We start from the raw sequence: 15,352 nt of genomic DNA on the forward strand, positions 1-15,352 counted from the left end.
TTGCCAGCAAACCTGGGATTATCTTCCATCCTCTTTGCTAACCCCAGGTGTCCCAGAATTTTATTTTTATTGGCACTGATCTTGTTGCGTGTTTATTTCTGAACCAACTACTGTGAGTCAAGGATATCTGATGTTCTGACTAGTCAGTATGTAAAACATGGTCACCTCCCCACAGTCTGCATGGACTTGGGGAAGGTAGATCCTTAAGGAAAGCTTCAACGTTATCAGATGACTGGAGTAATGAATGCTGGGCAGGCAAAAAAAAAAAAAAAAAAAAAAATCAGAGGTGGCCACTGTCATTTTTGAATCCCCACATAAAAGACACGCCATTGATGTTTTTCCCAATGGATGAAAAAATGAGAAATATCCAATGTATGATGCATTTCAGACATAGAAATAATTTATCTATTTCTAAATTGCCAGGATAATTATATACATTCATGTAACAAATGTTTATTTTGAGTGCCTATTACTTGCCAAGGATGATTCCAGCCACTGGAAATACAGCAGTGAACAGCAGAGATAAAGCCTCAGCCCTCATGAAGCTGATATTCAAGGGGGCAGGCAGAATATGCCAGGTGATAAACAAGTGAATCAAGCACTGGGCAATAAATAATATAAAGAAAATTACAGCAGAGAAGGGGGTTGAGGAGTGATGGAAGTGTCAGGGAAGACCATTCTGGAATGACAGTATTTGCATAGAGAACTGAGTGAAGAAAGAATCAGATGGATACTTGGGGGAAGAGCATTCCAAGTGCAGTCACTGAGGTAGGACATCTGGGTATGTTGAGAGGCAGTAGAGCCAAGTGGAAGAGCTCAGTGGCGTGCACAATAATGGAAGAGATAGGAAGTTAGGTCCAAGGGGCTTTGTAGGCCATGCTAAAAATCTGGATTATATACTGAAATGGTTGGGCTGTGTCTCCACCCAAATGTCACCTTGAATTGTAATAATCTCCACATGTCAAGGGCAGGGCCAGGTGGAGATAACTGAATTATGCGGGTGGTTTTCCCCATACTGTTCTCATGGTAGTGAATAAGACTCAGGATATCTGATGGTTTTATAAATGGGCATTCCCCTGAACAAGCTCTCTTGCCTGCCGCCATGTAAGATGTGATTTTGCTTCTCCTTTGCCTTCAGCCATGATTGTGAAACCTCCCCAGGCATGTGGAACTGTGAATCCATTAAATCTCTTTCCTTTATAAATTACCCAGTCTCAGGTATGTCTATTAGCAGCATGAGAACAGACTGATACATATATACTATGCTCAATGTAAAGCCATTAGCTGGTGGAGAAGAGGAAAATGAAGTGATCTTGCCACTATGAGAATAGACTAAAGGGACAGAAGAGATGAAAGAGTTATTAGAGAAGAAGCTGCTACAGGAATCCAGGTGAGAGATGAGAATGATTTAGAACAGTGACGGCAGCAGTGGTAAGAAGTGGTCAGAATTGGGCACGTTTTTAACTGACCTGTGAGCAATGAAGTTTACATGGCCTTGAGCACAAGATTACTCGGTATTTATATATCGTGAAGGGCAGAGGCAGTTGCTTACATTGCTTGCCCTTTAAAAATTAGTCTCATCACTTATTTGTGTTCCCAGGGTCCTTTACACATACCTTAACTATAATATTAATTTTGTTGCAGCATCCTTATGACATCATTACTGCTCACCCTCACATTGAAATGTCCAAGAATTTAGGAATCAAACTATCATTTTGGTATTCTTAAAGTCTGTCATAATGTGAAGACATATAGTAGGCTGAGGAAAATGTTTTAGAAATGTGAATGGGAGGATAGATGGGTGGGTGGATAGGTGGGTGGGTGAGTGGGTGTGTGGGTGGATGGATGGGAGAATGGAAGAAGGCATAGAGGGAAAAGAAAAAAGAAATGTCAAGTTGTTAGTTACTGGCAGCTAGAGACACAAGCCCAAAGTGACTTTGACTTTGCTTACCTTATATATTTATAAAGATATTGAGAAATTTAGAACATGCTGCTAATTATATAAATGCCAGTGTACTACTCACTGTTAGCTGATGGGTCTATTCAACGAAGGGATGGCAGGGAGAGGTTAAATGATTAGGTCAGCTAGTGAGTCTATGCAGATGGGAGAATTAGGTTCCATGTCTTACAATCCAATTGCAAAAGAGCTCTTTGCCTCTTCAAGTATGGCAACTATTTTTAAAAGAACTAAAGTGTAAGTGGCCCAACTACATACAATAGATAGAAAAACCTAATACACCTTTCCAAGGTTCTCAGGCAAGGGCACACATTTGCAAAACACAGGAAACATCCCTTATTTCATTTTCAGAACAGCTCATCGCTCCTATTCTTACAGGTCAAGAGAATATAGAGGACGTTTAACTTTGGTCTTAGGTCAACTGCAAAAGCCCAGAAACAGAATCCACATTTCAAATCTACATCCATGTGGTTAGGCCCCTTTCCTCATAAAAATGCAAGGGTGAATTTTATTATAAATATATCTCTGCTTCTTTAGAGATCCAGTCATTTTCAGGAGTCTGGGTTGTCATGCTGTGAAATTCAAAAGCAAATACACATCTATTAAAACATTCCCAGATGGGTTTTCTGCTGCCATCCAATTGACTCCTAGCCCGCACACACCATTCATACGTAGTCTCAGCAGCTAAGTTCCTCAAACATAGATTACCTGAAATCATTATTCATAATGACATGAAATAAACAGCAGGTTACTCTGAAAAAAAAAATAAACTCATATAAATGCACTGTGGTAAAGAATAGAGTTTGTGACTGTGCTCTGTGAGTAGTTCTCAGCTGGGGAGAACTGTGCCCCCAGGAAAGATACTAGGCTATGTCTGGAGACACTTTTGGCTGACATAACTGGGGGTTGCTACTGGAATCTAAAGGGTAGAGAGGCCTGGAATGCTGCTAAACCTCCTACAATGCACAGACATGCCCTGCACAAAAAAGAATTATCCATCCTAACAAACCAATATGTCTCCAGACAGCTTCCCCCAAGAAAGAATTATCCATCCTAACACATCACAAATGCCCGACTGAGAAACCCTGTGCTAAACATAAAAATTTCCTAAGCAATTTTAAATAATGAATATCTAAGAAAACTTGCTTCTTCTCCTTAGGCTTACTGTCTTACAAGTCATTGACAGGATAATTTAAGATGGCCATGAATCTGAAAAAGGAAGGGACTATTTGGTGAACACCTGCCAAAGAATGGGCACTATACATATTTTCTGTATTTGTTTTCTATTGCTGCCTAACAAATTACCACAAATTCAGCAGCTTAAAAACATCCAATTATTCGCTGAGTGCGGCAGCTCACGCCTGTAATCCCAGCACTTTGGGAGGTCCAGGCAGGTGAATCACGAGGTCAGGAGTTCAAGATCAGCCTGGCCAACATGGTGAAACCCCGTCTCTACTAAAAATACAAAAATTAGCTGGGCGCGGTGGCAGGAGCGTGTAATCCCAGCTACTCAGGAGGCTGAGACAGGAGAATTGCTTGAACCCAAGAGGCGGAGACTGCAGTGAGCCAAGATCATGCCACTGTACTCCAGCCTGGGTGACAGAGCTAGACTCCATCTCAGGGGAAAAAAAAAATCAATTATTAACTCACAGTTGTGCAAGTCTGAAGTGTGGGTATGGTGTGACTGTGTTCTCTGCTTAGGGTCTTCAGGATGTCACCCAGGCTACATTCCTTTTTGGAGGCTCCAAGAAAGAATCCACTGCTAAGCTCACTCAGGCTGTTGGGAGAATTCACTTCCCTCTGGTTGTAGGACTGAAGCCCCCTTTCCCTGCTGTCAGCTAGAGGTCACTCAGCTCTCTGACACCCCCTTCTCACCCCTAGAGCCCCATGTTCCTTGTGACATGGCCTCTTCCATCTCCAAAGTCCACAATGGAGAATTTCTCATATGCTAAACCCCTCTAGCTATGAACCTCTCTCTGACTTCTCCTCTCTTTGACCTCTAGACCCAATCAAATTTAAAGGGATCATGTAATTAGGTCAGACCTACGTGGAAAATATTCCTATCTTAAAGTTAACCAATCTGCAGTCATGGTTACATCTGCAAAAACTCCTTCCCAGAAATTGACTGAATACTTGGAGAAAGTGTCGGTACACTGGGAGCCAGCAATTCTGGGGGCTGTCTTAGAAGCTGACCTCACCAGGCACGGTGACTCATGCCTGTAATCCCAGCACTTCGGCAGGCAGGTGAATCATGAGGTCAGGAGTTCGAGACCAGCCTGGCCAACATAGTGAAACCCCGTCTCTACTAAAAACACAAAAAATTAGCTGGGTATGGTGGCAGCGCCTGTAATCCCAGCTACTCGGGAGGCCGAGGAGGAGAATTGCTTGAACCCAGGAGGCGGAGGTTGCAGTAAGCCGCATCACGCCACTGCACTCTAGCCCGAGCAATAGTGTGAGACTCTGTCGCAGATTTAAAAAAAAAAAAAAGACGTCGACCTCCTACATTTTAGACACATTATCTCAATTCTCACAACACCCCTTAGAAGCCTTTTTTTTTTCCATCTCCACTTTACAGACGAGAAAACTAGATTCTCAGACAATTTGATAATTTCCCAAAGGTGGGTGAAGGGTACGTGGGAACTCTCTGCATACATGTTGCAACTAGTAAGTCTAATTATTTCAAAATAATATGTCTTCAAAAAGTCATTTCTCCAAGATCACATAACTAGCATTTGAACATACCATCGTGCCATGTTAAACTGTGACACCACCATGTCTAAGATGATTGCATCTCTAAAGCCCATAACATTTACCTAGCCCAGGGTTTCTCAAACTCAACTGTGTGTTAGGACTACCCTGGGGAGTCTTTAAAATAACACAGACGTTTGGGCCCCATCCTCAGACATTCTGCTCTAATTGTTCTGGGGTGAGACCTGAGCATAAGCGTCTGTGTTTTTTAAAGCTCCGTGCACTAAGAATCACTGTTCTAGACTTATGTGCTAGTCACACACACCAAGGTTAAATATGTAATACTAAACAGACATTAGTTGCTTCACACACAAAAGAAACTTTTTACAAGGATGGAATTCATCCTACTTCAATGCATTTTACTGGAAAACAGTGACAAAAGGAAAACCCTGTGACAAGATGTAGAGATATTCATTAGCATATTTAAACAGTGAAAGTGCATTGCGGTAATATTTTTTTCCCATTACGTCTCTTCACAGCATAAAACAGACATAGACTCAATAATTAAGGCAGGGGGAAAAAAAGACTGCATGCAGTATTTACCCACAGAAAATTAATTTTGAGTAACACTTCATTTACCTCCTAGAAGAGGCAAAGTTAAATAGAAAAAGGAGACGAGGAATTGTAAAATCACAGGGTGAACCCACAGACACTAAAAAGTACTCTGTTGTAGCAGAACTCGGTAAATCAGCAGAAAGATAATCTCCTTTTACCAGCTTATCTCAATCCCTTTCAAGTGCCGTCTCTCAAATAAGGGTGTGCACATAGCTGACTTGTAGTAAATTAGTGATGTGCACTATATAATTTATATTAGAAAGCATGCCCCTTTGACTTGTAGTGGTAATAAGGGGCAGATAAAATATTCCCAAGCTCAGCAGCATGAAAAAGCAATCAAAGGAATTCAGCTGAAAATGAAATCCTTAGGTACATCAAAAGCATCCCTTCAGGAGAGGTGAGCTTGCTGTCCAGACAGAACACTCTCACCAGACTTGCATTATGGTATTTGAGTGTATTTTGCTCTGTAATTGGATAGAAAACCGTGGGAACGGGCTTTCATGGGAAAAACTTGATGTGACTGAAGAGGAACTCCTGGGTTTGTTCACAGAGACGTGTACAAAGTCCAAGCAAATGCTTTTGGTCACGAAAGCCTTAGTGCTATCATTAGGCCTGTTTATATTTAGACTTCAGATATTTATCAGTACCACTTTCTCTTAAACTGTTTATTGCTCATGGTGGGAAACCACGCAATTTCACCCACATTTAGGGTCTTCTGGAGAGAACTTTCTAAGCCACTGCCCTAGGCTTATGGAAAACAAGGATGAAATGAGTTCTCAGTAACTTTGCATGTTATACAAGCAAGGTATTGATGATGGTGAAACTGAGTGGTTAATGTCAATGTTGGCAAGCCATATCTGGCTACAGCTGATGTCCCATATGTATTTGACATGTCAGCTTTTCACAAAGTAGGTCTCTCTCTCCCTACCCTCCTCATAAAATATACAATTGCATGCAACCAAGAAGTGTCATATATCTCCATGTTATTTTCAGCAGCATCACAAAAAAATCCTGGAAATAAACATTAATCAGAAGAAAATAAATATGCAGTAATTAAAAGAATAAAATAGATCTATGCATAGTAATAAAAAAACCCTCCAAAATATACATTGTTTTTAAGTAATCCCTCTTCCCCCACCAAACAAGATGTTTGGCTAATGCAATTTATGTATGTTTTAACCACACACACAACTTCCAGAAATAATAAGCTCTGGTTTCATGAAGAGTGTCCAGCCAAAAACTGTGCAGCCCTCAGTCTGCTATGCATCATTCCAGACCTGCTTCTGTGCATTAATTCACAGACCAATCCATAAATAAAAATATGGTTTAGTCTTGTTTGGATACAGAGACAAATTTAATGTGGTCCTCTGAGGCTTGCAGATAGGTGAGAGGCCATATAAAGCTCTCAGCCCCACATACTTCTTCTCAGGTATTATATAGGGTCCACCTGTGGAGTATATTGCTGAATAAGTCACAGGAGATGCCAGGTACCCAAGGAAGTGTTGAAATCTTCATCTCAGGTGGCCACACATGCAGAAGGAAGCCAAGCAGAAGCAAGAAGAGCCAACAGAAAGAGAACAGTGGTGACATCATTGGATACCTTGGATCTAGCCTTGCTGAAAGCTAGCCAATCCTAGTACAAGGGAGGAAGGAAGAGATGCAGGGAGATGGAGAGCGAGGGAAGAAGAGAGGAGGGTGAAAAAAAAAGAGGAAGGAAGGGAGGGAGAAAGAAAGGAAGGAGGTAGGGAGGAAGGAAAAGAAGAAAGGAGAGAAAAAAGGAGGGAGAAGGGAAGAAAGGAAAGAAGAAAGAAAGGAGGGAGGGATAGAGGAAGGAAAGGATGAATTAGGAAGATTATTCCAGAGCCAAAAAAATGCATATTTTTTATGCTTAACATAGCCTGAGATGGAGTTTTCTACTTACTACTGAAAGTCTTATATAAACAAGAACAATCTCTACATTTTGATTCACACTAGCCACCCCACTTCCCTCCTTAGAATACCTACCAGATAATGCTAGGCTGTGCATTGACAGTCACACTTATATGGTGTGATGCATTCCACAAAGCAAAAACAACTCTCCCAGAGAGGTTCAGGCAGTCTCGTTTCCACTGAAGGTCCTGTTCAGACACCTTGAGGACAATGACTGAGTCCCCCATACGTGAAGCTTTTCTTTCCTTTATTAAACTTGAATTCCTAGGCTCTACCCAGGATCTACCGAATTTTCAGAGGTGGGACCTATACATATTTTTCTTTTCAAGTTCCCAGGTCCTTATGAAGTGCCTTACTAAAAAAAAATCCTACACCACAGACGTTAACTACTTATCATGCCAGCTCGCAGTTAAATATTCTAAAGGCCTCCCTGTGTGTTTTAGCTGAATCTCTTCTCAATGGCTCCAGTGTTAATAGCCAGAGTAGTTAATAAATATTAACTGTTATGTTTTTATCTAGGCTGAAACTCTTTTCTGCCTGTGGGTTGTAAGAACTGTCAGCAGTCAATTTTGAAAACTCCTTTGCAGAGGAAGGTCTGCAATAATGATAATTAGTACTATATCATTATCACAACTGATATTATCACTATGTGCCAGGTAATGATATTGGTTTTGATAATGATATAGTAATAATATCATTCTAACTATGCACATAGAATATTTTTCTTTCAATTAAGCATCCATAGCCCCCATGAGAGAAGTACCATCATTATTCTCAACTTATCAATGAAGAAAGAAAGCATAGCCAGGATAAAGAGTTTTCCCTGTGTTATGTAGCTAGCAAAGACAAGAGATGGAACTTCAGAGTCTCAGCCCAAAGACATTACACTACGCTGCTTCATCATACATGAATTGATGCAAATCATTATCTATCCGTTGATACTCCTCTTTGATTCTTTTTCTCTCATTTTATGTCTTCAGTTTATAAAGTAGTGGTTACTTTCCCCTCCTACAAGATCTCCAAACATTCCCGCAAGGAGAATTGCCAGTATCAAAGTGTTCATTTCCTGTTCTGACAGGGTTGAACTTTAAAAGGCCTTAAGGCAAGACAGGGGTGGTAGCCGGTAGAGAGAGAGAGAGAATATGTGTGTGTTATGGGTGACTCCAATGGCCATTTCCTTCCCAGACCTTCTCCTAGTTCAAAGTCAAGACTAATCAAGCATGGAGCTTCCACCGAATACCAAGCTAAGCACTCATAAATCTTCACAATCTTATGAGAGAAAAAGAGGTACCGTTCCCACTTTACAGATGAGAAAACCAAGGCCCAGAGACATGAAGGAAGCCCAATACTTAACAACACAGGACTTGGGGAGCCTGAAGCCTTAGTGGTCATACCCAAAAAGGCAGGCAGGCCAGGCATGGTGGCTCATGCCTGTAATCCCAGCACTTTGGGAGGCCAAGGCAGGTGGATCACCTAAGGTCAGGACTCCAAGACCAGCCTGACCAACATGGAGAAACCCCGTTCCTACAAAAAATACAAAATTAGCCAGACATGGCGGTGCATGCCTGTAATCCCAGCTACTCAGCAGGCTGAAGCAGGAGAATTGCTTGAACCTGTGAGGCAGAGGTTGCAGTGAGCCAAGATCACGCCATTGCACTCCAGCCTGGGCAACAAGAGCGAAACTCCGTCTCAAAAAAAAAAAAAGTCAGGCAGCACAGGCAGGAAGGACTGGCCTTTCAGCCTCCCATGTGAGACCCCCTCAAACTGACCTTAGTCACCTTGAGGTCCTGCTCTCTGGCAAGAACCTTGGCTATTCTTTTTAAAAAGGAGTTTGATCTGGCATTTTGCTACAAGTTTGTTATGAGCAAATAATTCTCTTCACAAATCATGTCTGAAGAGAAGTCAAAACAAAACAACAAAAAAAGCTTTTTAACCTTTCTTGATGAATTGAGTAATAGCCTAAGAAAACATCACTGATTTCAGTTAGCCTGTCTCACAAAACACGTAAATACAACCCAGGCTAATCCTGGGGATAACTTCACGTGATCCTCTCAAGTGACCGAAAAGCTCCAAGGGGGTATATGTAATTCAACAAACCCCTACTAGCTAACAAGGCCCTCCAAAGCAGCTGAGCCTAGTTTCTTTCTGCCCGCCATGGATGAAGGTCATTCAACTTCAGCCCTTTTATGAATGGAAATCAGCTTTGTAAAGACTGTTTGGCAGGCAGTGACCAGCAACAGACAACTCAATGACTGAGCTTTCTGAGTCATAAAATACTTTTGAAAGGGGGAGATCAAAGCGTCCCTACCGCCTATTGAAATCCAATTGCTTCCAAAGTTCTGCAAGAACCCAGGCTGTCTGGAGAATGGGTCACTGCAGTTGTAGTCTAAAAAAGGCCACCACTAAAAAAAAGATACAATGGGGACATTAGGGCAGCCAGCCATGGGGGAGAAACGCCACTTACGGTTTAATTGTTGGGGACAAAGAAAAGAGAAACGAGGGGAAACCGAGTGACAAAATTGGATGATGCATCAGGAATTGAGGCTGGAGGGGGTTCTCATGGCAGCCTTGATCACGGTACATACTCCACTCAGAGCATCAGATGCAGTGCTAAGGCTGGATGGTAAACAGACACCGGGCAGAAGATCCAAGAGAAACAGCAAAGCAGTCCACTACTCTTGCCAGCTGGGCCTTCACTGAAGTTATTCATCAATGGTAAACTCACCCATGTATTACAAAGCTGGGCAGAAATGCAATATGACTGACAGTTTTTGCATGTCTTTTCAATCAATCTTCACATGAAGAATGGAGCTTGGTTTAGAATTTCTTAAGCAAGGGGTGCATTTCCCCAACCGGAACACATGTCAGGTACAAGTAAAGTACAAATAATCTCAGACTTAGGAACTGCTCTTTTAGGGTGAACCGCAGAACCCTGGTACAAGATGTTGATGGAAGTGTGGTTCAAAAAGAGGAGGAGTGGGCCGGGCACGGTGGCTCACACCTGTAATTCTGGCACTTTGGGAGGCTGAGGCGGGCAGATCACCTGAGGTGAGGAGTTCAAGACCAGCCTGGCCAACATGGTGAAACCCCATCTCTACTAAAAATACCAAAAAAATTAGCCAGGCATGGTGGTGGATGCCTGTAATCCCAGCTGCTTGGGAGGGTGAGGCAGGAGAATCGCTTGAATCTGGGAGACAGAGGTTGCAGTGAGCCGAGATCCTGCGCTCCAGCCTGGGCAACAGAGCGAGACTCCATATCAAAAAAATAAACAAACAAACAAACAAAAAAAACGGGGAGTTGGTGGGGAGAAGTGGTCAAATTAGTATGGAAATCCTACCTCTTGGCACTTCACAATGCATATTAGCGTATTAAAAGGTATGAAATATGTTAAAGATTTTTTTTAGCTTCCTTTAAACCTCTAAATTTTCCCTAACTTGTATGACCATAAAGCACTTATTCCTGGAGCATCTCTTAACAGTTAAAAATTAATACATAATATTATAGTATCTCTTTTGGGAACCATTGTGTTGATGTTTTTCATGTCACCACCAAACTGTGAAGAGATGCTCCTTGGAAAAAAAAAATTTTCATTGGCTAAAGAAGTTAGGGAAACTCTAGGTATAAACAGAGTTAAACAGGTGTCTTTAATATAAGACATTTCTGACTTGTCAATATGCTAATATGCATTGTACAGCTCAGAGAGGTTGCATTTTGGCAATAACTTGACCAGCTCCCCACTTTTCTAAAACCATACTCTGTAAACTCCTTGTTTCAGGGTTGAGTCACAGCTTGGTTCACAATAAAAATAGCAGTTTCCAGGTCTAAAAGTATTGCTCCATTCTCTTCCCTAGATTGTAAGCTCTACGACCCGGATCTAACATCCATCTTGTTGGTAAGCTTCATCTACCATGCTCTCAACAGTGCCTGCACACTAGAGGCTAATAGTTGTCGAATGAAAAAAGGATAGGGTGGGGTGTGGTGGCTCAAGCCTGGTAATCCCAGCACTTTGGGAGGCTGAGGCAGGAAGATTGCTTGAGCCCAGAAATTTGAGGCCAGCCTGGGGAACATGGCAAAACCTCGCCTCTACAAAAATTGGCCTGGTGTGGTGGTATGTGCCTGTAGTCCCAGCTACTTGGGGGGCTGAGTTGGGAGTGTTGCTTAAGCCTGGGAAGTTGAGGCTCCAGTGAGCCATGATTATACCACTGTACTTAAGCCCAGATGACAGAGTAAGACCCTGTCTCTAAAAACATAAGAACAATAAAAAATGATGAGCCAATGTGTCTTTCTAACAAGTTCTAAAAATACAAGCATTTTCACTAAGTGGTTCTCAGATATTCGTATGCATCAGAATCATCTGGAGAATTAAAAATATACCTTCCTGTGTCCAGCCTCCCTGAGCTTCTGTTGTAGACAAAGGAATTCACATTTCCAGCCCTTCAAGTGAAGCTAATCATAGTTGATCACATTCTGATAATCACTGTCCTGACAAAAAGGATCACTTAGACTATTTTTGAGCAGTAAAATTTCTTAGATCTCTTAGTACATAGGAAGAAACATGCAAGTTTGTTCTGTTGGAAGACAAAATTAAGAAATACATGTAAAAATTTTAAGATTGTGGTTCAACAGCAAGATGAAGAGTCTCCACCAATGTCATGGCTTGCTGGATGTAATGACTTTCTCATCCCTGTGCTAGTCAGAGGGAGGCTGGATATAGTAGAAATGACAGACATGTCAGATCACCATTAGATTAGGTTAATCTGTACCTCTGAGATTCTGGGACAAAGGCTGCAAATCCTAGTACCTTCACAGATTATAAGGCCACGTGGTATAGAAGACAGGGGTGACCTTTTCTAGGTTACCCTATAAAAGCATTCAAAATTTTAAAACAATCATCTCTAAACATAACAGTAGGCAGTATTTACTCAGGGAAGTGTGCAACCCCTGTTTCATGAATTATTCCAAGTAAGTAACAACTACCTCAATTCTGGAATAAAGTGAGACCTGTGAGTTGGCAGGAGAGATGGGTGCATTTTAAGAAATTATTACAAATATTTCAAACAGGTTAATTCTGAATGATTAAGGCAAATTCTCTGCTAGAAAAATTTTAGCTGGAGTATGTATGCATGCATGTCTGCTTATATGTATGTATGTACGTATGTATTCACTATTATAACCGTTCTACCATTTTTCACTTTCTTTGGGGATTTCTCTAGCAGTCAAGATAATGGGAGATTCCTATTAGTACTTTGTCAAATCATTTAAAGGTGACATTGCTTTCCTAATATATAATGCATGCACACTAGAAAACTGCTACCACATCCAAAAGGATCCTAAGGCCAGTGGTCTGGCCCCACTCAGAGAAACACAGATACATAAACTTCAGGTGAAGAAGTTTCATCTCCCAGTCTCGTTCATCTCTTCTCGGTTTCTGTATTAATAGAAGAAGAGTGGCTGTCTCTCCTGGCATGTTAACTTGATGAGTCTCTCCAACAAGCCTGTTAAAGGCTTGTTCCTTTTCTGAACTCTTGAATCATCTACAATTCTGAATCCATTACTATAGCTGCTAATTAACTTTAGAGGAGTTATGAACCCCTGATTAACCAAAGAAGCTGAGCAATGTCTATAAGAAAATGGAAACAAAAAAGTGCCTTCAATTTCATTAACCATCAGAACAATGCAAACTACACCCATAATGTGGTACTACTTCACATCTATCAATCAGAACAGCTAAAATGGAAAAATAGGCAATATCAAGTCTTCAGGAGGATTTGGAGCAACTGGAACTCTCATACACTGGGGATGAGAGTTTAAATTAGTACAACCACTTTGAAAAGCTGCTTGTCAGTACTCATTAAAACTGAACATATACAGGTTGAGTAGCCCTAATCCAAAAACTGGAAATCCTGAAATGCTCTAAAATCTGAAACTTTTGAGTACTGATAAGACACTTAAAGAAAATACTTATTGGAGCATTTCAGATTTTTGCCTTAGAGATACTCAACCAGAATATATTCTGCAAATATTCCAAAATCCTCCCCAAATTGAAAATCCACAACACTTCTGGTCCCAAACATTTCAGATAAGGAATAACTCAATTTATACACACTCTATGACTCAACAACTTTATTCTTAGGCATGTGTGCAACAGAATGTGTCCATAAGTTCATCAAAATGCATATACAAGAATGTTCAGTCATAACAGCCCCAAACTGCTGGTGGGGGTGTAAATTAGTTCAACCACTGTGGAAAGCAGTATGGCAATTTTTCAAAGAGCTAAAAGCAGAATTACCATTCAACCCAGCAATCTCATTACTAGGTATGAGAGGAACATAAACCATTCTACCATAAAGACACATGCATGTGAATGTTTATTGCAGCACTATTCACAATAGCAAAGACATAGAATCAACCTAAATGCCCATCAATGACAGATTGGATGAAGAAAATGTGGTACATATACACCATGGAATGCTATGCAGCCATAAAAATAAACGAGATCAGGTCTTTTGCAAGAACATGGATGGAGAGGAAGGCTATTATCATTGGCAAACTAACGCAGGAACAGAAATTCAAATCCCACATTCTTACTTATAATTGGGAGCTAAATGATGAGAACTCATGAACACAAAGAAGGGAACAACAGACACTGGGGTCTACTTGGGGGTGGAGGGTGGGAGAAGAGAGAGGAACAGAAAAGATAACCATTGGGTACTGGGCTTAATATCTGGGTGATGAAATAATCTGTATAACAAACCCTTGTGACATGAGTTCACCTACATGACAAACCTTCACTTGTACCCCTGAACCTAAAAGTTTAAAAAAAATGGATAAAAACATTGTGAAATCTTCATACAGAAAAATTTTGATTCTACTCATGTGAAATTTTGATAATATTAATCTATTACTATGAGATTATTAATTTGAGACAATTGATCAGATTCTCCATCACTCACAGAGTGAAGTCCTGAGAGTGCTAAACATGAGGAGGCTAAGTTTTGCTGAAAACAGAACAGCTATGGAGCAATTATTCCCTGCCAGGAACTGCTATAGCACTTTCCACATAAGAAGTCATTGAATCCCCACTTCCCTGTGATGTAAACTCTTGTTATTCCCATCTTAGAAATAAAGAAACTAAGGCATAGTTAACTCTACTTAACAAAGAGTTAAACAATTTGTCTAAGGTCTTATGAGTAAATACTGGTTTGACAATTAGAACCTGGGCAGACTGCTTTTAACTACTGGTATGTGGAATGGGATAGTTTAAGCCACTACGGTGGGTTGTGTAAACTCCTCCTTTAGGATACTGGAATAGACAGAAGAAAGAGAAATACAGAGGGGATGCTAAGTAAAGAGCAGGAGATGTGCCACAACAAAACAAACAAACAAACAAAAAACCAAGATATAGTCATGTGTGCACACACAGAGGCATGTAACCATGTTATAATATATAGGTCAATGGTGAGCCATGTTCATCATTTTCAATAGACCAAAGAAAGAATACCATGATTGTGGTTGTAATGAAAGGTTTTAGCCGAATTTCAGGCCATAATAGGGGGAAAAAAATTAAAAAGTAACTGAAAGTTTCAACTAACAAAGAACATGGGAGTCCACATTCACCCACACCCAAGCCACCTCTCTTGTTTTGTGCCATGATGTACCATGTACATTACTCACTACATCCTCACTTGGGCTTTCTCACGTTTTCCTTCTTCTGGCCATGCCAGAGCATAATCGCCATGTGTCTCAACACACACAAACTCTTCTGTCAATTCAAGACACTTCTCAATCACAACACAGAATGAAATCAACCCAGAACAACATTTAGCGCCTCGTATATTTGATTGAGTCCTGAGAAGAGTATCATTTACACTGATATTCTTGGCCTGGTGCTCAGCAGATGAGGATTACATAGGGAGCAAATAACACTGATCCCAAATGCTTTTAAAAGGTTCTGCTTCCCTGGATGCCACATTTAATCCTGCCAGCCCAGGAACACAGCACACCACATTCTAAAAGGATGTCTTACGTGAGCACGACACCAGCAACAGATTAGTTCAAAGAAGACAAAAGGCCTCCCTTCAGCAAAGTGAAGGTTGACCTTACCAGGGCTGCTGAATGCAATTTCACATTGAAATACAGTTTTCCCATTTCAAAGCCATGTAG

The 15,352-nt window shown here is 41.0% G+C and overlaps 1 protein-coding gene across 1 annotated transcript in view; it reads right to left on the bottom strand.

Annotated features, from left to right (window-relative positions):
* Positions 1–15,352, bottom strand: part of ADAMTS18 (ADAM metallopeptidase with thrombospondin type 1 motif 18) — a 153,501-nt gene that overhangs the window by 134,065 nt on the left and 4,084 nt on the right. The gene's annotated exons all lie outside the window — the stretch shown is intronic.

The sequence above is a fragment of the Pongo abelii genome, chromosome 18, assembly GCF_028885655.2.
Source record: "Pongo abelii isolate AG06213 chromosome 18, NHGRI_mPonAbe1-v2.0_pri, whole genome shotgun sequence".
Taxonomy (NCBI): domain Eukaryota; kingdom Metazoa; phylum Chordata; class Mammalia; order Primates; family Hominidae; genus Pongo; species Pongo abelii.